The sequence below is a fragment of the Macaca mulatta genome, chromosome 12, assembly GCF_049350105.2.
Source record: "Macaca mulatta isolate MMU2019108-1 chromosome 12, T2T-MMU8v2.0, whole genome shotgun sequence".
Taxonomy (NCBI): Eukaryota; Metazoa; Chordata; class Mammalia; order Primates; family Cercopithecidae; genus Macaca; species Macaca mulatta.
The window spans coordinates 9,728,163-9,752,942 of record NC_133417.1 but is presented as its reverse complement, the minus strand read 5'-3'; the positions used below and the strand labels follow the sequence as shown (position 1 = coordinate 9,752,942).

At 48.3% G+C, this 24,780-nt stretch overlaps 1 protein-coding gene across 5 annotated transcripts in view; it reads left to right on the top strand.

Moving 5' to 3' along the window:
* The window catches only part of MYO7B (myosin VIIB), a 111,794-nt gene that overhangs the window by 2,085 nt on the left and 84,929 nt on the right, over positions 1-24,780 (top strand). For 3 of the 5 annotated variants that reach the window (XR_003721205.2, XR_013401932.1, XM_028830615.2), the window contains exon 1: positions 7,327-7,461. The exons of 1 other annotated variant lie outside the window; for it this stretch is intronic. The gene's annotated coding sequence lies outside the window, so the exon portion shown is untranslated. Of the gene's footprint in view, positions 1-7,326; positions 7,462-22,963; positions 23,045-24,780 lie in introns of those variants that run through there. One more of the 5 variants, XM_077956736.1, reaches the window with a different exon arrangement.

The following is a 24,780-nucleotide window of genomic DNA, read 5'->3' as shown; positions in this document are numbered from 1 at the left end:
GCATTCCCTAAATGAATGTAAGATGTATTTGGAGACACTCTGAAGACACTGCCATCTGCTGAACACGTAAGGGAGCAAGAGACCAAATAATATAAACAACAGCCTGGGAGCAAGAGACCAAATAATATAAACAACAGCCTGGCACCATCAGAGCTGTAGACTGGGGGCTTAGAGCCCTAGGTTGTGGCCCTATCACTGGGCTTATTGTACTTGGTGAGCCGGGACAAGCTACCAGTCTTCTATGAGCCTCAGTTTCCACATGTATCAAATGAGAGGGTTGAATCAGGTTTCAAGTCCTCTTAGCTTTTTTCTATGTCAAAGAAGCCAGGTCTCTAAGTCTGACCCAGCTTCTTGTGCTTGAGCCACTAGCAAGCCCTACCAGGGAAGACACAAACGAAACTTACTAGCTGTGTGACCTTGAGCAAGTTGCTGAACCTCTCTGTGCTTCAACGTCCTCACCTATAAGTTGGGGATAACAGTACCATTTATGTCACAGAGTTGTCATGAAGCTAAACGCACATATATAATTATATAATATGTTATAATTATATATATTACATGTATAATATTAAACATGATATATATAATATATATATATAAAATGATTCCTGGGACAGAATATTGTGAAATTAAATAATTCAAACTTTTTTTTTTTTTTTTGAGATGGAGTCGCGCTCTGTCACCCAGGCTGGAGCACAGCAGGTTGGAGTGCAGTGGCATGATCTTGGCTCACTGCAACCTTCACCTCTTGGGTTCAAGCAGTTCTCGTGCTTCAGCCTCCTGAGTAGCTGGGACTACAGGTGTGCACCACCATGCCTGGCTATTTTTTGTATTTTTAGTAGAGATGGGGTTTCACCATATTGGCCAGGCAGGTCTTGAACTCCTGGCCTCAGGTGATCCACCCACCTCGGTTTCCCAAAGTGCTAGGATTACAGGCGTGAGCCACTGCACCCAGCCAAATAATTCAAACTGAAAGCTGTTGGAACTTAAATTGTTCTGAGTCTTCAGAGGAATGTGACTATGCAGCCTGAGTCACATGTCATGCAGCTGCAACTTCTGCCGTTTTTCCCCCTGTAAACAATTGAGACTAAGTGGTGCCGGAGATAAAACCCCCTCAGATCACTCCCTCTCCTACAGAGTAATAATGTCATCTCGTTGGGATGCAGCATCCTGTAACCAATCAAATCACTGTAACATATGCACTGTCTTGTGTGGAAAATGTTATAATCCTGCTAAAATTTTTCTGTCTCTCTCTGTACAAGTAAAATTGAACTTCTCCACTTTGGAACGCTGAACCCATTCGTTTGGAGTTGAGGTCTCCTAGGTGGCTATCCGCACACTCAAGTAAACTCTATGTGTAATCATATTTTATGCATCTTATTATTTAAGATTAGCAATATATATGTTAGCTATTATCATTATTATTAGGCATTGTGAAGATACAAAAAACTAACATGATTCCTGCCTTGAGAAGCTTACAATTCATTAGGAAGTACTGCTTTGAGAAAAGAAAATGCTAAGAGGTGAATTGTGTGATGTGGGTAACAAGTACCATGGGAATTAAAAGGAGGGTGAGGCTAGAGTGAACAATCAGGCTGGCTTCTTGGGGGAGGGCGCTTGAGGTGATATTTGAAGGACAAAGGCCGATTTGGATGGAAAGATAATATTTCAATCATGGTAAGCTAACAGTCTACCATGTAGTTATGTTGTTATAACAACATCAACACATTTCAGTGGCTTGACGTGATAATAGTTTATTTCTTCCTCTTGTCAATGGGCAGTGGGGTCAGCGGTGAGGTGGAGGTTGCACTCTGCTCCTAGCAGTCATTCAGGGATCCAGGCTCTTCCCATATTGTGGCTCCACCATTTCCCAGGGCCTCAGAAGCCCCTACTGGATGCTCTGCATGCCACCAGCAGATGGGAGAAGAGAGTGTGTAGAAAGGTACAGGACATTTTAATGAGCCTAACCTGGAGTTGGAGGATCTCACCTACTCTCATTCCATGGCCCCTTCTAATTGTAAATGAGGCAGGAAAGAATATGTCCACTGTGGGACCAAGAAGTAAAGGAAAGTGATCTTGCTGGACATGCAGCATTCTAGACAAGGGTAAGAAATCCACCCCAGTACTTCTTTTCCCAGAAATGAAGTTCCTAGCAGTGAGCCTAAGCCTCCCACTCTCAACATCTTCCAAGAGCTAGGTGAAGTATTACTATCATCATAATTAGCATTATTAACATCATGTATTTAGTTTATTGAGTTGACACGTAAGCAAGTTTTGCTTTTCCTTATCAGTGTCTCAGTCTCCCCAAGGCAATAAGATTAGTCATCAGGATATGCCATTAACCCTGGTCATGGGACAGAGGTCCCATGTTTATAGTCAGTGACCTGGGTTTAAATGCCAGGGCCTAAGACAGATTTATCCACTGAATGCCCAAAGCCCTCTGGAGAGGAGGAGGTGACCTTTTCATTTTGTGCCCCTACTTTCCCCTTCTTGCTGCCTCGGACAAATCTCTGGGTAGGTTCCTCAGAGGGCTTATGGTGACAAAAGCACCACTAGAAATGAGTTCTTTCCTCCGGGGCTGAGACTGTGGATGCCTAGCTGGCCCTTCAGGACTTTGGATTCGAGACCTTCCCAGTCAAGGAGCAGCTATCTTGAAGCTGCTGTTCCAGGAGGAAGAAATATCTGAGTTTTCCTGATGACACAGTCATCTCCTTGGCATGTCAGAACCAAGGTCCTCCAGGAAGCACTCATCTTCCCTGCACCCTCCCTCTGAGCCACATCTTCCTGCTACTGAAGGACCCCAAGGGTCAGGGTCACCTCTTCTGGGAGGACCTTTGTTCTGGTCTTTGTTGGCCTCCTCTTTCTGCCAGCCTCCAATGGCACCTGGGCCTGTGAACTATATATTGGTTCCCAACTGGGACTTTGTCCCCCAGAGACATTTGGCAATAATATATGAAGACACTTTGATTTGTCACCACTAGGGGTGGGGGCATAACTAGTGCTAAATATTCTGCAGTACACAGGACAATGCCTGTCATCCCCCAACAAAGAATAATCTCGTCCAAAATGCTAATAGTGCCAAGACTGAGAAACCCTGAACTACAGGACAGAATGTGCCCTGTGATCTACTCTCTTGTACTGCGCACAGCTGTGGTTCCAGGGAAGCATTTAAGCCTCGCTTCTCTTCCCAGATATTCCATTGCCCCAACATCTCAGAAACTAAGGCAACAAAATGGGAAAGGCCTTTCAAACCCTGGGCTGGGGCCAGCAAGTTGGGGAAACAGCTTTTTTTGAAAATCTCTGAAGACAGGATGTCTCATGCATCACTGGGGTGAGGAAGGAGGGTGTCTGGTTTGTCTGAGGGTTGGCGTGGTGGAAAGCATCCCAATAAGCACGGGCCATGGGGTCAGGTACACCCTAATTCGAACTGCACCTCTGCCACTTTTGGCCATTGTGGCCTAAGCAAGTTTCATAACCTCTTTGACTTTAACTTCCTTGCTATGAAATGAGGAGAAACACCCCTCATTTGTGGAGGTTTGATGAGGGTTGAGTGAGATGGTACAAGCAAAGAGCCCAGCACAGAGAAAATCCTCATTACATGCTAGCTCTTTCCGAGACTGAGAATTCAAAAATGTTTTAAAGATTAGTTCACTCGCAGAGGTCTATGCTGCCAACCTTACTGTTTCATAGGGTTAATGGATAATTTGGCTGCTGTAGGCTAGATGAGAAGATTAGGGCCGCTGTAAGCAAGCGACTTCAGGTAGCTCTATGATACACCGGTAGAGCTGAAGCGAAAGGCTCGCTCTGTGTCAGTAGCTGTGATGACGCCATAATGGGCTTGGTCACTGATAGGAATGCAATGAACCACAGGTTGTCCATGGGCACATTTCAGCTCAGCTCACAAACGTATTTTTTTTTTTTTTTGAGACGGAGTCTCGCTCTGTCGCCCAGGCTGGAGTGCAGTGGCCGGATCTCAGCTCACTGCAAGCTCCGCCTCCCGGGTTCACGCCATTCTCCTGCCTCAGCCTCCCGAGTAGCTGGGACTACAGGCGCCGCCACCTCGCCCGGCTAGTTTTTTGTATTTTTTAGTAGAGACGGAGTTTCACCGGGTTAGCCAGGATGGTCTCGATCTCCTGACCTCATGATCCGCCCGTCTCAGCCTCCCAAAGTGCTGAGATTACAGGCTTGAGCCACCGCGCCCGGCCTCACAAACGTATTTTTAAAGTTAGCAGAATATTCCCATCTTGGGAAATCAGCACTACGCTAATTGTGGAAGTAGCACTGGGCTGGGAGACAGCCAAGCCTGGTCACCCGTGTTACCAGGAAGCGCCTGTCCTGCCTTTCCCCAGCCCATCTTCTTGATTTCCAGGGCTTGGGGTCGCTTGGCTATAGAAAGCCTGAGACTCCAGGAGAACCATGCCTCAGGGTGTCCCCCTTTGCACCAACTCACACAGCAATCAGACCAGGTCTTTGCAATCACAGGCGCAGTTTTGACTGGGTGGGAGGACCTGGGAGGGAGGACTTGGCATGCTACTTGAGAAAGACTAGCAACCAAAAATTCATGCCCACTGTTTCATAAGTTCCCCTTCTGGAATCTTCCGTAATGACAAAATACAAACAAGGCCGAGAGCACAGATATGTTCATTGCAGTGTTGTGTGTGATAGCAAGGGATTGGGTACCTCCCAGTGTCCACCCAGGGAGGATGGGTATACAAATGATAGGGCACTTGTGTGACATACCGTCATGCTGTTTCTAAAGACCAATGGTAAAAGTTTGGTACAGTATCAGAAAGTTCTTGTGATATAATGTGTAACATAAAAGAGAGAGAGACAGAGAATAGCACGTCAGTATCTAAAATGTGTTTCTGTCCAATTTTGCATAAGGTAAGAACTGGATGGGAACATCTTACAGATTGTTTTGGTCCACACAGATTTTCTGTCCCAATATTTTCTTGCATGAGGGCAGTAGAAAAGGTCCTAAGAGGACCCCAGAGTGAGGGATTCACCATCTCTGGGAGCTGCCAGGAGCAGCAGTGTCAGCCCTAGAGGAGCTAGATGGTGCCTTTCTAAACCTGAGAAACCACCTGCAGCATGTAGCTCAAAAAAGTTGAGTGTGGACCCAAAAACTGGACGAGATTTTAAGGAGCAGGAGGCTAGTCAGAGCAGGGGCAGAGCTTGGGGTCTGTTCTCAGGGGAACAGGCGGGACGGGGGGCTGCCTGAAAGACTCGGAATATGCAGCTCCCTCCAAGTGGTCCTTCAAGGGATCTCCCAACTCGGTTCCCTGTCTTTGGCATGGGTCATTTGCTTTGAAGATACAGAAACTCCTTCAAGCCATGTCGACAAAAAGAGCATTTAATGGACGGAAACTCCACAGAGCCCACCCACAGATGATACAGGAAACTCTGAGACGTCGGGGGTTCCCTCCTGTCTCTGTGGCCACTGGGTCTCCACCTCTCCTTTTCTCTCCCACCACTGCTTTGTCTGTGTCCCCCCAGAAGGTCCACGTTCAGGGTTGCCACCCTGCCTTGACCTCTGTTCTGAAAGACAATGGCTCATTCCCACATTTCTGCCTGCAGTTCCCGAGTCCCTCCAAGTCCAAGGAAAAGAAAGGAATCTGATTGGCTCTAGTTGGGCCAACCGTAAGGATGACCAAGACCCCTTTTTTACCCAACACAAGGCCTGTGGCTGAGCAGGTAACTCCCTGCCCCTATTATCCACCCGCCTTCAAAGCCTTGCGTAAATGAGCTCCCCTTGCCCTCATGCTCACTTCCAGGGACTGCCTGGCCCCTCCAGTCTGACCCTCCCAGGGCCCACTGCCAGATGCACTTCCCTTCCAAACAGTCTGTATTTGCCTCAAGCCCAAAGCCCCCTTGATCAAGTGCCAGCCCGAGCTTGCCCAGTTTGTTGCCAGGGACCCTCCTGGGAACCTTGTTGTCTGATGGCCTTTGTCTCTAAGGCTTCCTGATGGCCCCAGACATGCCCCAGGTGTATGCTCCTTTCACACTCAACACAGAACACTCTTTTGACCAGGTGTCCAAGCAATTCTCCAGCAGATTCTGACTGGATGTCCTGTAATTCGATTCAATCAGACACTGTCAACCTGGAGTCATAGATCCCACAGGTTAAGGGCTCAGTCCCACAAAACTGCCCCACTTCAAATGCAGTCTCAAGTCATAGGTTGCCACCCATACTTCTGACCAACTGGCTATAAATCGGGGTTCCCACACCCCACTCCTCCGGTTGGATTTGCTAGGACAGCTGACAGAACTCAGGACGGCACTCATATTGACCAGTTCGTGGGAAAAGATTTTACAAAGGGTTACAGATGAGCAGCCGAATAAACACGCTCACGTGAGTTGTGTGGGAAGGGCATGGAGCTTCCATGCCCTCTCCCACATGCCACCCCCCAGGGACCTCAGATGTGTGGAAGCTCATCAAATCTTTGTTCAAGAGTTTTACCTTCCCAGAGGTCAGTAGGCGGGGCTGAAAGTTCCAACCCTCTACTCACTAGGTCTTTCTGGTGACTGACCTCATGCTGAGGCTAGGTAGGGCCCCCACATGGTCACCTCCTCAGCATAACTTCAGGTGCTATCAAACAGACTCATTATGAGATGATCACTCGGGAAATTTTTTTTTTTTTTTTTTTGAGATGGAGTCTCGCTGTCACCCAGGCTGCAGTGTAGTGGCGCGATCTCTGCTCACTGCAAGCTCCACCTCCCGGGTTTGTTCCATTCTCCTTCCTCAGCCTCCAGCTGGGACTGCAGGCACCTGCCACCACGCCCAGCTAATTTTTTTTTTTTTTTGTATTTTTAGTAGAGACGGGGGTTTCACTGTGTTAACTGGGATGGTCTAGATCTCCTGACCTTGTGATCCACCCACCTTGGCCTCCCAAAGTGCTGGGATTACAGACGTGAGCCACCGCGCCTGGTGATCACTCGGGAAATTCTAAGGGTTTTAGGAGTTCTGTGACACCGACTGGGAACAAGGACCAAATATACTGTATTTCATATTATACTACTACCCTCCATTAGAGCCTGGGGTGCTTGGGGGCAGAGCTCCTGCCATGCAGCACCTGGGAAGATGCTGAGCCCCCTGGATGGTCAGCTGATTGTCACCACGGGATCTGGCTGGTGGCCAGAGCAGGTGCACAGACTGCAAACCCTGGTGGCCTCCGGGCAGCATGCATGGCTGCCCTGCAGAAGGGGCCTGGGGTAAAGAGCAGACATCATGAGGCTCTGCCAGCTGGGGCTGAGGGAGGCGTGTGGGAGTGGAAGTACCTGGAGCCCAGGGACAAAGTCCTGTAATAAATTACGTGGGCCCAGAGCACTCCCGGTCATTTCCTCTTGGAGCCCTACCTCCTCTTCCTCTGTCCCTTACTCCCGGACACACCCGGAGTCCCAACACTGCCTCCTTTCCTGACTCTTTCAGGGTGCCCAGGGTGGAGGGGATCCCCTTACAAGGTAAGGGCGTGCTGGGGGCACGTGTCTGCCAGTGGGGAGGGGGGGGTCACCGCTCCGAAGAGGGTCGCTGGGCAGGAAGTAGGTCCAAGATGTAGGTCCCCTGGCAATAAGATGGAACAGGTCTGAGGGATAGAGAATGGAGAAGCCCTTCAGGAGCCTGGAAACCAGAAACCGCAGCAGGGGACTCAGTCCATCCAGCTGAAGGGCAGCCCCGGGGGGGCTGAGGAGGAGGAGGAGGGGGAGAAGCTCCCTGCAGGAGGGGAACGGCAGGTGCCAAGGCTGCTGCCACCCTGAAGCCTCCTCACAGCTGGAGGGCCTCACTGTGGAATCACGGGACGTCAGGGATAGCCTGGGTCCCATAATGAGCCCCTGCCAGATGTCAGCTGTGCCGTGTGTGACATCCCACTGCGTCCTCGCAACACAGTGGTGGAATTGCCTCCATTTTACGGCCACAGAGACTGACGACCATGGAAGTGAAGCCAGGGAAGTGAAGGTGCCCACAGGAAGAAGCAGAGCTGGATTCGACTCCAAAGCCCAGGCTCATCCACCGTACCCATGTACCTTGGGCAACTGACTTTAGTCGCCTCTGGAGGGCTAGGGCCCTGGGGAGAGGCAGGACGGGCCTGGAGTGGGCTGGGGGGTGGTGGGGGAAGAGGTGGCTGAGGAGAGGGACCGCGCTGGGGCTCACATGGGCTGTCCTCCTTGAGCTGTCCAGGTGGTGTGTGTCCCATCCCCATTTCACAGAGGACGAAACTTGAGACACAGAGATCGTGAGAGCTGGCCCAGTGCAGACAGCTGGTGGGTGTGGGGCCCCCAACCCATATCCCCCAAATTCCGCATAACGAGGCCTCCCCTTCAGGCTCCACTTTGTAACCCTGGACCTGAATTTGGCTCTAATTTTTCAGACCCCTGAACTTTGTTTAGGATTTTAGTTCGGAGATTCGCACACACCCTCAATGAATCATTGTTAGGAGCCCCTCAGCTCATCAGCCCTCTGGGCAGGAAGCCCACCCCATCTCCCTGGACCTGCGGGGGGCCCTGCGTCTGCCCCTCAGATGCCACTCTAAGAGGATAGTCCTCAGGCGGCTGTCTTGGGGCCTGCTGCATCCACAGCTCTTCCACAGGGCTTTGTGGAGAGGCGGCACCGCAGGGATGTATGTGTTGATATTACCTCCTGTTTTACATATGTCAAAAGATAAAATTATAACAAATTTATCTTAAAGATCTTAATTGGCTTTTATTTGCAATTCTAGAATCGGGCAACACCCCATTCTACAGAATACAATGAATGTTCTGATTAGCGGAGCAGAGGAGTTTGGCTTTATAGACAGAACAGGGCACAGAGAAACAGAAAACAAAAGGGGATGAGTCATTTCAAAGTTATTTTCCTTGTAAACGCTAGAGCAGAGGGAACTTCCCTATCATGCCCACTGAAACTGGCCCGTCTGGGGCTCCAGCTGTTGTCTCTCTCCTAATTCTTGGAAGGTCAGATAATTTTCATTTCGGCCTGGTGCTGTGGAACTTCAGCATGAGTGACTCCATCTTGGTCTGGCCTGTTGGCCTTGTGTAGGAGCTCAGACCAAACCAATGACCTCCATACATTTTACTTAACACATGTATTTAAATGACGCTTGTGTCCCCATTCTTGGTCCACATAACAAGCTTTTCAGGGAGGAAAGCCAGAATCCTAGCACATTCTTCACAGAAGAAATCAGGAAGAGTAAAGGAGGCTGGGCATGGTGGTGGCTCATGCCTGTAATCCCAGCATTTTGGGAGGCTGAAGTGGAAGGATTGCTTGAGCCCACAACATGGGGAGACTCCATCTCGACAGAGGAAAAGGAAGAAGAAGAAGAAGAAGAAGAAGAAATAGGAGGAGGAGAAGGAGGAGTAGGGGAGGAGAAGAAGGAAGGACTTGACCAAGGCCACTGGACTGTGAGCTCCTTGAGAGCCTGAGCTGGGTTTCCTCGGGTTTTTTCCATCTCCTGCACATGCCCAGGCCTCAGCAGAGAATGGACACTTGGCACGTGCTGAATGAATGAATGGAGTAGCTAGTGGCAGAAGAGGAGCTCAGAATGAAGTCAAGTTTTCAAATCCAGCATCAGTGTAGATTGTGTTGCCTGCCTTTCCAGCACTGTGTAGTGTGATCCTTCACTGCCAGCTGGGGGGTCAAGGCTGCAAAGGAACAGTGACCCATGTACACCAGAGGCACAGACCTCCGGCATTGAGTGGTCAAAGGAGGCAGTCCTGGGGCTGAGGACAGGTAGGGGTGGGAAGGGATGCAGCAGGCTGTGAGGGGAGGATGGCGTGAGGATGAGGGTGGGGAACGGGGCATGTTCCAGGTGGAGGAAGTGGCGTCTGCAAAGACACAGAGCAAAGGAAGTACCAGTAAGGCTTGGGCACTGTTGGCGCTTAGCAGGGATGAAATACAGTTGAGGGGAGTGTTAAGATATGCTCTAGAATGTTTCATGATGATAGAAATATTCTCTTTTGCACTGTCCAAAACAGTAGTCACTAGCCACAAGTGGCTGTTAAGCACTTGAAGTGTGGCTAGTGCAACTGAGGGTCTGAATTTTTTTTTTTTTTTTTTTTTTTTTTTTTTTGAGATGGAGTCTCACTCTGTCGCCCAGGCTGGAGTGCAGTGGCCGGATCTCAGCTCACTGCAAGCTCCGCCTCCCGGGTTTATACCACTCTCCTGCCTCAGCCTTCTAAGTAGCTGGGACTACAGGCACCCGCCACCTCGCCCGGCTAGCTTTTTGTATTTTTTAGTAGAGACGGGGTTTCACCGTGTTAGCCAGGATGGTCTCGATCTCCTGACCTCGTGATCCGCCCGTCTTGGCCTCCCAAAGTGCTGGGATTACAGACTTGAGCCACCGCGCCCGGCCGAGGGTCTGAATTTTTAATTCAGCTAATTTAAATTTAAATAGCCACATGTGGCTAGTGGCTACCATATTGCACATTGCAACCTAGAGGGTCTTGCTTATTAGGCTAAGAGAGAGGCGAAGTAGAATAAGCAAACGCTTTGGATCCAAACATTTGCAGATTCAAATCTTGTTTCTTTTATTTTTTTTGAAACGGACTCTGGCTCTGTTGCCCAGAGTAGAGGGCAATGGCATGATCTTGGCTCACTGCAACCTCTGCCTCCCAGGTTCAAGCAATTCTTCTGCCTCAGCCTCCCGAGTAGCTGGGATTACAGGTGCACACCACCACGCCCAGCTAATATTTGTATTTTTGTAGAGATGGGGTTTCACCATGTTGACCAGGCTGGTCTTGAACTCCTGGCCTCAGGTGATCCGCCTGCCTTGGCCTCCCAAAGGGCTGGGATTACAGGCATGAGCCACTGCACCTGGCCCTGCAGAAATCTTCAGTCAAGAAATCTTGACTCAGTCACCTACCAAATGTGGGACCTTAAGCCTCAGTTCCCTCACCTGTCAAATGAAGTAGCGTCACTCACCTCGCAGGGTTGTTTTACAGATCAAACTAACGAGCAGGTGCTGGAAAACTTTCAGCACAGTGTCTTTCTGAGCTCCTACTCCGTTCTGGGGGCTGGGGACAGAGTACTGAGGTTATGAAAAGGAACCACAGTGCAGCGGTTCATGCACAAGTATATGTATCTATCAATTCCTCTTTCATCCATCCCCTGCCTTATTGAAATACTAAACAAAACAGAGTGATATGAGGCAGCTTACCATATACCTGTAATACAACAGAATCAAAAATAAAATAAGAAGCTGGGACGTAGGGAAGTGAAGATAGGAAAATGCACTGCAGCTGGGAAAAGGTTAGTAAACAAAATATACGTCAGAAAATCCCATATATTTGCTAGGCATAGACAAGAAATTTGTTCTGAACTTCCAGATAGTCACACATAAAACTATGCAGTAAAGATTACTAATGTTCTCAAGTTAGGCACAAGCCAGTTTCCAAGGGGAGGACCAGCTTTCCTGATTGCAGTGTCATGAAGGGGATAAAAAGGGAGAAAATGACATTGGCTGTAGCAGTAAATTCAGGAGAGCTTTTAAAGCGCTATTTGTAGGAAAGGAAGGAAGATTTCTCAAGGACCATCTCCACATAAGGGAGGGCACCTCACAGGCTATCTCTACATGAAGGGGGCTTCTCAAAGACTATCGTAAAAAGGAATGAGTAAGGACTTCCTCCAGGGCTATTTGGTTTTTTGTGTGTGTGTTTGTTTTAAAAGAAAAATCAATAGTTTTTAAGGTACAGGTGTTTTTTGGTTACATGGATACGTTCTTTAGTGGTGATTTGTGAGATTTTGGTGCACTCATCACCACAGCAGTGTACACTGCACTCCATGTGTGGTCTTTTATTGCTCACCCCACTCCAGCCTTCCTCCTCTCTAAGTCCCCAAAGTCCATTGTATCATTCTTATGCCTTTGCAGCCTCATAGCTCAGCTCCCACTTGTAAATGAGAACATACGATATTTGGCTTTCCATTCCTGAGTTACCTCACTTAGAATAATGGCCTCCAGCTCCATCCAAGTAGCTCCCCAAGACATGATTTCATTGCTTTTGTGGCCGAGTACTATTCCATCCTGAATGTATACCAGATTTTCTTCATCCACTCGTGAGTTGATTGACACTTAGGTTACTTCCATATCCTTGCAATGGTGAATTGTGCTGTTATAAACATGCATGTGCAAGTGTCTCTCTCTCTTTTTTTTTTTTTGAGATGGAGTCTCACTTTGTCGCCCAGGCTGTAGTGCAGTGGCATGATCTTTGCTCACTGCAACCTCCGCTTCCGGGATTCAAACGATTCTCCTGTCTCAGCCTCCCGAGTAGCTGGGATTACAGACGCCCACCACCACGCTCAGCTAATTTTTATATTTTTAGTAGAGACGGGGTTTCACCTTGTTGGCCAGGCTGGTCTCGAACTGCTGACCTCATGATCCACCCGCCTCGGCCTCCCAAAGTGTTGGGATTACAGGCGTGAGCCATCGTGCCCAGTCACAAGTGTCTTTTTCGTATAATGACTTATTTTCGTTTGGGTAGATACCCAGCAGTGGGATTGCTGGATCAAACAGTAGGTGTAATTGTTTAATTGTAGTTCTTTAAGGAATATCCCTACTGTTCTCCATAGTGGTTGTGCTGGTCTACATTCCCACCAGCGGTGTAAAAGTATTCCTCAAGGGCTATTTCTAGAATGAAGGGGGGCATCCAATGGGCTTTTGCTCTATCTGATGAAGTGGGGCTTCTGAAGGGATAGCTCTAGAATAAAGCAGGATTTCTCAAGGACCATCCTACAAATGAATGAGGGTTTTCAAAGGCTATCTCTACAGTAGAGGAAAGTTTCTCCAGGCCTACCTCTAAAATGAGGGAGAGTTTTTGAAAAGGCACTTATACAGTGAACGGGGGCTTCTGCAGGGCTGCATCTACATGAAGGAGGGTGTTTCCAGGGCTGTCTCTGTAATGAAGAATAATTTCTCAAGGGTTATCTCTATATAGGAAAGGGGGTTCTCACAGGCTGTCTCTACAACTTAGAAAGTTTTCTCAGGTGCTAGCTCTAAAATGAAGGAGGGCTTTTCATAGGTCATATCTATAATGTGGGATGTCTATCTCTACTGTGAATGACGTCATCTCCAGGGCTATCTCCACAGTGAAGGGAGCTTCTCCTGAGCCATCTCCATGGTGAAGGAGGCATCTCTGTGGCTGTCTCCATGGTGAAGGGGGTATCTCCAGGGCTCTCTCCACAGTGATGGGGGCTTCTCCAGGGCTGTCCCCACAGTGAGTGTCATCTTCTTGATGCTGTATCCACAGTGAAGGAGGCATCTCGGGAGCTGTCTCTCCTACGCTGTCTCCAGGTAGACTGACAGCATGGCATAAAAGTGCAGCTTAGGATGAAGTGCCTCTGAATAAGTGCAAGCCAAGCATTTTAGTGCAAAGCGGTAAACGTCATTACCGAGGGCTGTACAGGATCCCCTGGTAGCAGAGGGTCTCAGACTCCAGCTCTGATTGAGGGGAACAGCATCAAGGAGTCTGAAGGAAACAGTTGAACCAGGTCTAAAACTGCAGGCCGGACTAGAAGCTAAACAGGCCGACACTCACCCACACCTACACAGGAGCCATATGGCACCTGAAGCCAGTTGTGTGTGTCAGGTGTGCGTGCGTGGTGGGGAGGGATAAGCTTAGTCAAATTTGCTCATCTTGTGATGTTGCACAGGATTGGCAGGGTCTTTGCCAAATCCCCAGCCCCACATTTCCCCTCTGGATGGAGAGCAGAGCCCTTCTGGGAGCAGAGATTCTCCTAGAAGAGGTTCTTCTCCAGGGCACCCTGCCTTCGCTGACTCTCCCAGGAAGGGCTGAGCCAGGCTCTCCGGGAGCAGGGTCTCTTCCCCGGGGCTGCCCTGCCATCGCTGACTGCCTCCTGAGGAAGCTGGATTTCTCTAGCCACACTGTTACATGTTGTAGGATTTTTGGCAGTGGGGTGGCTGGGCCCTGTGCCCACTGGGAGAGGACAGGATGGAGGACTGGAGTTTCGCATTCTTACCCCGGGCTTGCCTGGGCAGAACAGGAGGGAGCCCTCATGGTGATCCAGCAGCACCACATCTCTAGGCCAGAGAAGATCTCTCAGGGGCACACACCTCCTACACTGTCAGTCACATGGTATTCATGGGAAGCGTATCTCGTGGACATTATCCTGAATGCTGAGTTGTCCCGTGGGTGTTAGGCTCCCTTCCAGAAGAGGGGCGTGCCCTTCTTCATGGGGAGCCCTGGGCTGTGGAGACAGGCTGGAGCAGGGCAATGGAGGGGACTTGAGATCTATACTCAGGAGCCTTTTTCTCTAGCGTGCACTGATAACCCCAGCACCACTGACAGCGGGGCTGCCCCCGTTTTCAGCTCCTCCTGTGCCTCCCTGGCAGCTGTGTGGGGGCCCTGTCTGTTGGGCTATCCCATGGTGGCTCCCCACTGAGCTTAGCAGCGGGGCTGTGCAGATGGTCATCACTGTCTGGGCGGGGATGGAAGCTCAGATATCCCAGACAACCCCTGTTGACAGTAAAATAAATAACAAATGCAATCTATGGATAACGAAAAGCCAGACATGATAGAAAGGAGCCATGTGTGAAGCAAAAGTCTCTTCCCTCCTTCCACTCTCCACCCCAATAAATGACAGTTAACAGTTTAATATAATTACCTCCCCAGAGTATTTCTCTCCATCTCTCTCTTTCTCTATATATGTATATACGTATCCTCTCTCTATATATATATTTTGTTTGTTTGTTTGTTTTTTGAGACCGAGTTCACTCTGTTGCCCAGGCTGGAGTGCAGTGGCATGATCTCGGCTCACTGCAAGCTCTGCCTCCCGGGTTCCCGCCATTCTCCTGCCTCAGCTTCCCGAGTAGCTGGGACTACAGGCACCCGCCACCACACCCGGCTAATTTTTGTATTTTTAGTAGAGACGGGGTTTCACCATGTTAGCCAGGATAGTCTCCATCTCCTGACCTGTGATCCGCCCGCTTCAGCCTCCCAAAGTGCTGAGATTACAGGCATGAGCCACCGCGCCTGGCCCTAACTACACCTTTTAAAGAGCTGTGTGGTATTCTACCGAAAGGTTGAACTTTAATCCAGCAGACCTCTGTTGTTGGACAGTTGGTGGTTTGTTGAGTTTTTGTTTCCATTTTTCACTATTACCATCAATGCCTGTACATCTACCTTGATGAACTTTTACAAGTATATTTGTAGGATATGTTGCTAATAGTGGGATTGTATGGACAAAAGGTGTTTACATTTTTGATAGATGTTATCAAATTGTCTTCTACAAATAGTGGCACCAGTTTACCCTTTGCCACAGTGCATGGGCAGGCAGGGTCATCTCTGAGGCCACACACAGCAGCGGGCCTCCTGGGTGGGCCCACCGTGCTGCCCAGGGGCCCCCTCCTTCCTCAGGCTCCCATCCTGGGTGAGCAGCCACACACTGGGATGAGATCAGACCCTTCGGTTGGGGGACATTGGGAAGTTACTTAGCCCCGAGCGGCCTCAACTCTCTGAGAGACAAGTTGGGGAAAATGAAATAACTTGGGTGAAGCACTGCCCCGCAGCATAGAACGAGGCTCTGCTGGGAGCAGCTCCCCTTTCTTTTCCTCTCCTCCTGCCCAGGACCTTGTCTGGCCTGGTGGTTGGGTGCACAGGCTCTGCCACAGCCCTGTCACCACTAATGCCAAGGCTCAGTTTTTCCAAATACGGATGAGTGTGGGAAATAATCATACGTGCCTCGTGGGCTTATTGTGCAATGGAAGGGGCATTGTGTGTGGCGCTCTTGGCCCAGTAAATGCCCAGTAAGTGCTGCACTTGTAATGATACCAGGACAACTCAGCCTGTGAATCCTTGGACTCTGGCAGGCGCCCTCCCCAAGGCTGACCATTTGTAGTGACCTTTCTGGGGCCCAACTGGGGCCCGCTGACCAGCCTGGGCTAGCCCCAAATTCAGGGCGTCCAGCCCAGATCTAGACTCTGATGACTTTGCCTCCTTTGGGTGGCGGCCCTTCCAACCTGTGTTCTCGAGTGATGGCTTCCATGCCAGGTACTCTCAGCTCTGGGGAGTAGGGAATAGGCAGCCAGCTGGTGGCATAGGAGAACTTCCAAGTCTTACTCATCCCTCACCCAGCCCCCGATGTCCTTTCTGCCTGAAGAACACTCAGACCCCTTTGGTGGGAAAAGCTTTGTCAGTCCTCCAGTGTCAGTGCCCCTTCTGGGCTGGTATCCCATACACCAGAGTCTCAGTGTTAGTTTTTCTTCTTGGACCCCTGCTTCCTCATCTGTGAGGTGTGATGTCTCCATGGACAGCACAGGGTTGCTGTCAGGCTCAAATGAGAGAACCTGTGGAAAGTGCCCTGCACACAACTTGGCACTCAGTTACCTGCCCACTCCAGCCCCGTCCTGGTCCAGCAATGCTTTGATCTTCCCTTCACCTCCACCTCCCCACTTGCCTTTCAGCGTATTCTTACTCACTCTACCCATACTCCAGTTTGGTGGCACCACAGAAATGCATGTTAGTGGTGTGGCTTCAGACCCACAGCAGCTTTGAGGAGGGCTTTCAGAACTAGCAGTTTACCCTTGTCTTCTCAGGTGAAGGTCACCCCCATTCTGGTCCCTGAGATTAGGTAGGACACTGATCCCCATAAGCTCAGTCACACTGACCTGCTTCGGGGCTTGACAAAGGGAACTCGACTAAGAAGTCATCCCATTCCCAAGGGGCAGAAACTTTCAAGCACACCAGTGCTTCCTGTAAGGGGCAATGCCTCACCTGTTTTCCTGGGCAGGTTCATCCATCCATCCATCCATCCATCCATCCATCCATCCATCCACCAATCCATCCATCCATCCATCCATCCATCCATCCATCCATCCACCAATCCATCCATCCATCCATCCATCCATCCATCCATCCATCCATCCATCCACCAATCCATCCATCCATCCATCCATCCATCCATCCATCCATCCATCCATGCATCCATCCATCCATCCATCCATCCATCCATCCATCCACCAATCCATCCATCCATCCATCCATCCATCCATCCATCCATCCACCAATCCATCCATCCATCCATCCATCCATCCACCAATCCATCCATCCATCCATCCATCCATCCATCCATCCATCCATCCATCCACCAATCCACTCATCTGTTTGTTCATTCATCTATTCATCCACCAATCTATCCACCTATTCACTTACCCAATCCAACCAGTAATCCATCCACCATCCATCTATCCACCCACCCACCCATTCATCCACTCATTCAACCGCTAATCCATCCATCCATCCATCCATCCATCCATCCATCCATCCACCAATCCACCAATCCACTCATCTGTTTGTTCATTCATCTATTCATCCACCAATCTATCCACCTATTCACTTACCCAATCCAACCAGTAATCCATCCACCATCCATCTATCCACCCACCCACCCATTCATCCACTCATTCAACCGCTAATCCATCCATCCATCCATCCATCCATCCATCCATCCATCCACCAATCCACCAATCCACTCATCTGTTTGTTTATTCATCTATTCATCCACCAATCTATCCACCTATTCACTTACCCAATCCAACCAGTAATCCATCCACCATCCATCTATCCACCCACCCACCCATTCATCCACTCATTCAACCGCTAATCCATTCATCCATCCATCCACCAATCTATTCATCCATTAATCCATCAGTGGATCCATCCATCCAACTCCCATACTTCTACCTATTCATCTACTAATCCGTCCATCTATTCATCCATCCACCTATCCATCCACCAACCCATCCATCCATTTACCTATCCACCCATCCATCTGCCCACCCTTCCACCTGCCCACTCATCCATCCACTCATCCCATTCATCTGTCCACTCATCCATCCATTTACTCAGCAAGCATGTCCTGAGCCCTGACTAGTATGGGTAAGGCACTGTCCAGCTCTTAAATTTCTCACAGGCGTGGGAGAGACACACACTGTGACACATAAAAACAGGGATAAGTGCTGAGGTTGAAAATTGCAGCCTCTGCATGTGAGGATGTCTGTGCCTGTGTGTGTGTACATGCATGCATGTATGCTAACACACGTGCTGTGTGTGTGTTCCAAATTCATATCAGATCAAGTAGAGAGACACTGAGGTAAAAGAGAGCATGGGGTGTTTCAGGAACTGCATGATATTCAGTGCATCCTGGGGAAGAGGTAAGATACAAGGCAGGCTGAAAAGGTGGGCAGGCTATGATGCTGAAGATCCTTGAATGTCATAAAGATAGGCACATTCTTAGCTGTGGGAGGCATGACATGGCCAACTTTTGCATCTTCTAAAGATCACTTGATTGGTGTGATGGAGGGTGATTTTTCTGAGAGTCCAGAAGCAGCAAGGCCACCTGGGATGCTTCCATCCTCCCAAGTGAAGGATGACAGGAGACTAAGGGATGGCAGGAAGGAGAGTACCTCAAGTCTTTTCTTCCTTTTAATGTCTTACCTCATTTTGGCATTAGAGTAACGCTGGCCTCATAGAATGAGTTAGAAAGTATTTCCTCTGCTTCTGTTTCCTGGAAGATACTATGGAGAATTAGGCTCATTCCTTCCTTAAATGCTTGGTAGAATTACCAGTGAAACTATCCACTAGAAAGGAATAACAGAAAGATATTCCACTTACCCACTCATCCACCCACTCATCACATTCATCTGTCCACTCATCCATCCATTTACTCAGCAAGCATGTCCTGAGCCCTGACTAGTATGAGTAAGGCACTGTCCAACTCTCAAATTTCTCACAGGTGTGGGAGAGACACACACTGTGACACATAAAAACAGGAATGAATGCTGAGGTTGAAAATTGCAGGCCGGGTGCGGTGGCTCACGCCTGTAATCCCAGCACTTTGGGAGGCCAAGGCGGGCGGATCACGAGGTCAGGAGATCGAGACCATCCTGGCTAACATGGTGAAACCCTGTCTCTGCTAAAAATACAAAAAATTAGCCGGGCTTGGTGGCGGGCGCCTGTAGTCCCAGCTACTCAGGAGGCTGAGACAGGAGAATGGCGTGAACCCGGGAGGCGGAGCTTGCAGTGAGCTGAGATCGCGCCACTGCACTCCAGCCTGGGCGATGAGCAAGACTCCATCTCAAAAAAAAAAAGGAAAATTGCAGCCTCTGCATGTGAGGATGTCAAAAAAGGTGCTTCCTTTTTTGAAAGGTTGCCAGTCATTGATTCAATTTCTCTAATAGATATAGAATTTTCAGATTATCTATTTCTCTTTGCATGAGTTTTGGTAGTTTTCATTTTTCAAGGAATTTGTCCATTTCATCTAAGTTGCCAAATGTGTTATTCATAATATGTCTTTCCTATCCTTTTAATGTCCATGGGATCAGAGTGATGTCTCCTCTTTCATTTCCAATAGCAGTTAATTTGTGTCTTCTCTTTGCTTTGCTTGGTGAGCCTGACAGAAGTTTATCAATTTTATTGATGTTTTCAAAGAACCAGCTTTTGGTTTCATTGAATTTTCTCCTTTTTATTTCCTGTTTTCAATGTCATTGATTTCTGTTCTAATTTTTATTTTTTATTTTCTTCTTATTTTAGGATGATATTGTTTTTCTTTCTCTAGTTTCCTAAGGTAGAAGCTTAGATTATCGATTTTCGATTTTTCTCTTCTTTTTTTTTATTTTGAGATGGAGTCTCGCTCTGTCACCCAGGCTGGAGTGCAGTGGCGGATCTCAGCTCACTGCCACCTCCATCTCCCAGGTTCAAGTGATTCTCCTGCCTCAGCCTCCCAAGTAGCTGGGATTACAGGCGTGTGCCACCAAGCCTAGCTGATTTTTGTATTTTTAGTAGAGACAGGGTTTCACCGTGTTGGCCAGGCTGGTCTCGAACTCCTGACCTCATGATCCACCTGCCTCAGCCTCCCAAAGTGCTGGGATTACAGGTGTGAGCTGCCACGCCTGGCCTCTAGAGTTTTCTTCTATGCATTCAGCACTATAAATTTACCTTAAGTACTTATTTCATTGGATTCCACAGATTTTGATGTGATGTTTTCATTTTCATTTAATTTTACATTTTTTTTGGGACTTATCTGACCCATGTGTTATTTAGAAATATGTTTCCTAATCTCTAAACATTTTGAGATTTTCTAGTTATCTTTCTGTTATTGCTTTCTAGTTTAATTCCACTGTGGTCTGAGAATATACTTTGCATGTATTTTGACACTCTCTTGTCAGGTGCACTCATGTTAATAATTGTCATATCTTCTTGATAATGTATCCCTTTATCATATGTAATATTTCTCTTTATTCCTCATAATCTTCCTTGCCCTGAAGTCTGCTCTAAAACTAGTATAGCTACTCTGACTCTTTCTTTCTTTCTTCTTTCTTTCTTTCTCTTTTTCTTCCTCATACAAAACACTGATGTATCTAGCTCTATTTTGATTAGTATAAGCAACCTAATACTAACCCAACCCTTTCTTTTAACCATTTCTCCAACCCTTTACTTTTAATTTATCTGTGTCTTTAAAAAATAATTTCAACTGATATTTTTATTAGGGAGTGCATGTACAAGTTTGTTACATGGGTACATTGCATGATGCTGAGGTAGAAATGATCCCGTCATCCAGGTAGTGAGCATGGTACTCAATAGGTAGTCTTCACATTTAACATTTAACATGGGTTTCTTGTGGACAATGTATAATCGGGAGCCTCAAGTTTTTAAAAGACAAAATCTCCAGGTCCTAGGGATCATTTGGCTATGAAAAATAGAAGACTCAGTGTTTCTTTCAGCAACTGTTAGTTTCATTTGCTGAGATAAAGAATGCAGGGGCAGGAGCAGGTTTGGGGATCGAGGAGATGAGGTGCTATGGTCACATTGAGTTTGATGTGCCCAGGGCATATCTGAAGGACGTGTCCAGGGAAAGAGGCCTTGGTGGGTCTGAAGATCAGGGTAGGGATGAGAGTTGGAGACACTAATTTGGTACTCAGCAGGGCTGTGATCCTGGTGGCCCTGAGAGAGTGGGCACACATAAGGGGAGTGTGAAGGCTGAAAGAGAATAGAACAAGGGCTGGCAGATCAGTGGGAATTATTTGGTTCCAACAGTCAAATCCAAATGGCTTACCCCAAATAATCAAACTGCAAAAAGGCAGAGGCAGGATTTCTGTGTTTTGTCTCCTTCCCTCCACGTCTGCCAATTTTATTCTCTCAAATCAGCTATTTTTAAGAAGCTAAGACCATAGCTCCTGGTACTTCTGGAATTGGATTTCATAATCTTGGCTTTAGAGAAGAAAAGCGACCCTCAACTCCCAATTAGAACATCCCAGAAAAAGCTGTGATTGGCTCTGGCTTGGACCACATGGCCGCTTGGGGTCCCAGGATTCACGAGATTCTCATCAGCAACACGATTTGAACTAGGGGAGATGTTCCCCAAAATGATATAGGAGGAAGGCATACTGGGCAGACAAAAATCACCAGCCACTCCCTTGGACACCAAGAGGTCAAGATGAGTGAAAGGGCCAGGCGCAGTGGCTCACACCTGTAATCCCAGCACTTTGGGAGGATGAGGTGGGCAGATCACTTGAGGCCAGGAGTTCAAGACCAGTCTGGCCAACATGGAGAGACCCCATCTCTACTTAAAATACAAAAATTAGCTGGGCATGCTCCATGCCCATAGTCCCAGCTATTCGGGAGGCTGAGGATCCCTTGAACCCAGGAGATAGAGTTGCAGTGGGCTGGCATTGCACAACTGCACTCTAGCCTGGGCAACAGAGTGAGACTCTGTTTAAAACAAAAAAGCTCTGGGAGGAGATTGAGTGGTGCCCCAGAGGCAGAGGGAAAGGCAGGAAAGTGCAGCCTTGTAGGAGAAAAGAGAGATCGGCAGGAAGGCATGAAAGGTGAGAAGGTGGAGGCAGTATTATGGAGTGGCTGCTTCAGGCAAATTGGCTGTGGAGCAAACCCAAGGAGGAGGAGGGTACGAAAGCTGAATGGGGACGGTGAGGCCAAGAAAATGCATATTAAGATAGACAAGACGTGAGCTTATCACTATCCAGAGGGCAAAGGACCAGGAGAGTGGGAGAGGACGAAGATGTGAGGGGAGGATAATGTACTAGTCACTCGTCACTGCAGAACAAGTTATCCCAAACTTTAACAGCTCAGAATAACAAATATTTATTATCTCACACAGGTTTTGGGGTCAGAAATCTAAGAGCAGCTCATCTGGGTGGTTCTGGCCCAGGGACCCTCATAGGGTTTGTAGTAGTTGCTTGGGTTGCCATAACCAAATACTGCAGACTGAGGATGGGGTGGGGGTGGGGCTTAAACAATGGAAAAGTGTATTCTCCACTGTTCTGGAGGCTGGAAATACAAAATCAGGGTGTCAGCAGGGTTGCGTTCTTCCAAGCATCTCTCCTTGGTTTGCAGATGTGGGCATGGCCATCTGTCCTCTTGCCACCTCTTCACACGGTCTTCCCTCTGCATGTCTGCGTCCTAACCTGTTGTTGACTATAAAGTTATCGTCAGAATGTTGGCTGAGCTGCGGTGATCTGAAGCCACAACTGGGGCTGGAGGGTCCTTTCCAAGATCACACAGCTATTAACTGGGGCCCTAAGTTCTCACCACACGGGCCTCTCCTTCGGGCTGTTTGAGCATCCTCACAACCTCCAGGCTCCCCAGGCCTCTACTCCATTCCATCTACTTTATTCTATTTGACAAAAGCAAATCACTAAGTCTACACTTGAGGTGAGGTGAATTAGTCTCTATCTTGTGAAGGGAGATGTGTCAAATAATTTGGGGACATACATTAAACCACTACAGTAATTGATAAAGCAAGGGCTCTAAAAGCAGAGGCTAGAGAAGGCAGGGCTGGAAGGATTTGTGTGGGCTGTCAGGGTTCCCTGCCCCCGGGCAGTCATCTGAGTCTGCAGAGGTACAGAGGAGACAGGGAGTGGCAGAGTTGGAAGCTGAATGTGGTTTCTCTCTTGTTTCAGTCAAACAGGTCAAGGCATTCTGCAGAGTGAGTGGTGGAAAGGACCTTTGAAACAGGGATTTTGGCAGAAACGGCTGACCGGGGCCTAAAGAAGGATCCCTGGACGCTGCCGAAGGCCTAGCGGAGGTGCAGGCCGTGAGACCACCCTGCCCCTGTCTGTAAGGGGGTGGAATGCATCCCCAGCCCTGCTCAGCTCCAAGGCAGGAACTTTGCAAGGAGAGATCAGGAATCAGTTCAAGGGAAATCACAGTATTCTCAGGAGGGCGACGGACCACAGGGGCCCACGTCATGTATGCTTCCCTCTGGTTCAAGTTGGCGTTTGGAAAAAAAAAAAGTGTGCTTCTTGTATTTTCTTTTCTTTGGGCCTTTTAATTTTTTTTAATTGATGCATAATAATTGTACATCAATTATTACGTGTGGGGTACAGTAAGGGTGTTTCAATATGTATTTTATTTTTGTATTCCATTCACAAGCGTTGATCTGACCACTTTCACTCCAAAAAGATTTCCAGGCTAGTTGGGGATGGAAATGAAGCCAGGAGGTGGGTTGGTAGACGGAGGAGACATGGAAGGACCAAGGGGTCATGATGGAATGAGAACCAGTTGCTCACAGGAGCCAGCTGGGGCCAGGGCGGGTCGTGGTGGGGAGGGGCGGTGGAGGCCACAGCTTCTGAAGTGGAGCAGTTCTGGGCTGTGGGAAGACCAGGCAAGCCATGGAGTGGGGGTCCCTAGGGTTGGGGGTCAGAGGAGTGGACGTCTATGGTATGTGACAGGCCATGTGGGGAGTGGCAGGACCAACATGGGGGCTCTTGTGAGGCAGATCCTGGTGTCTGGAGAGGAATGATGGGACATGCTTGGAGGTCAGATGCTGTGCGGGGGAGGAGGGCTAAAGGCCAGTCAGTTCAGGACCACGGGTGGGCCTCAAACTTCCACATGGGAGGGAGAATCCAGAATCTGGAAGCAATAACGGGTAGCCAGAGGCAGGGCAATTCCCCCTGTGTCTTTTCCCACCTGCCACCCTCTGAAAGAGCTGTCTGGGAGCCGGGATTCAGTTACGTAACAGGCATTCTCTGCATTTTTTATACAGGTTCTTAAACATTCCCAAAGCAGAGGATGTGGGGCAAAGAGGAGGGATTTTGGAGCTGGGGAGAAAATTCCCCTTCTTTGCTTACTAGCTGCATAGCCTCTGCAAAGTCTCAGCATTTCTCAGCCTCAATTTTCTCACCTGTAAAACAGGGACAGAAGCATTTCTTCTCACAGCTGCCTCTGCCACTGTGCATCCTCACTCATCCATCAAAGCCATTGTCAAAGTCACATCCTCTCCAAGGCCTTCATCCGCTTTTGCTGGACAAGTATTGACTGATGGCTATGGCCTTATAGGATAGTTTGAATTCAGGTAATGGGATACCTCCAGATTTGTTCTTTTTGTTTAGTCTTGCTTTGGCTATGTGGGCTCTTTTTTGGTTCCATATGAATTTTACTATTGTTTTTTCTGGTTCTGAGAAGAATGATGGTGGTATTTTGATGGGAATTGCCTTGAATTTGTAAATTGCTTTTGGCAGTATGGTCATTTTCACAACGTTGATTCTACCCATCCATGAGCATGGGATGTGTTTCCATTTGTTTGTGTTGTCTATGATTTCTCTCAGCAATGTTTTATAGTTTTCCTTGTAGAGGCCTTTCACTTCCTTGGTTAGGTATACACCTAAGTATTTTATTTTATTTTTTTGCAGCTATTGTAAAAGAAGTCGAGTTCTTGTTTTGATTCTCAGCTTGGTCACTTTTGGTGTACAGCAGAGCTACTGATTTGTGTATGTTAATTTTGTATCCTGAAACTTTGTTGAATTCATTTATCAGTTCTAG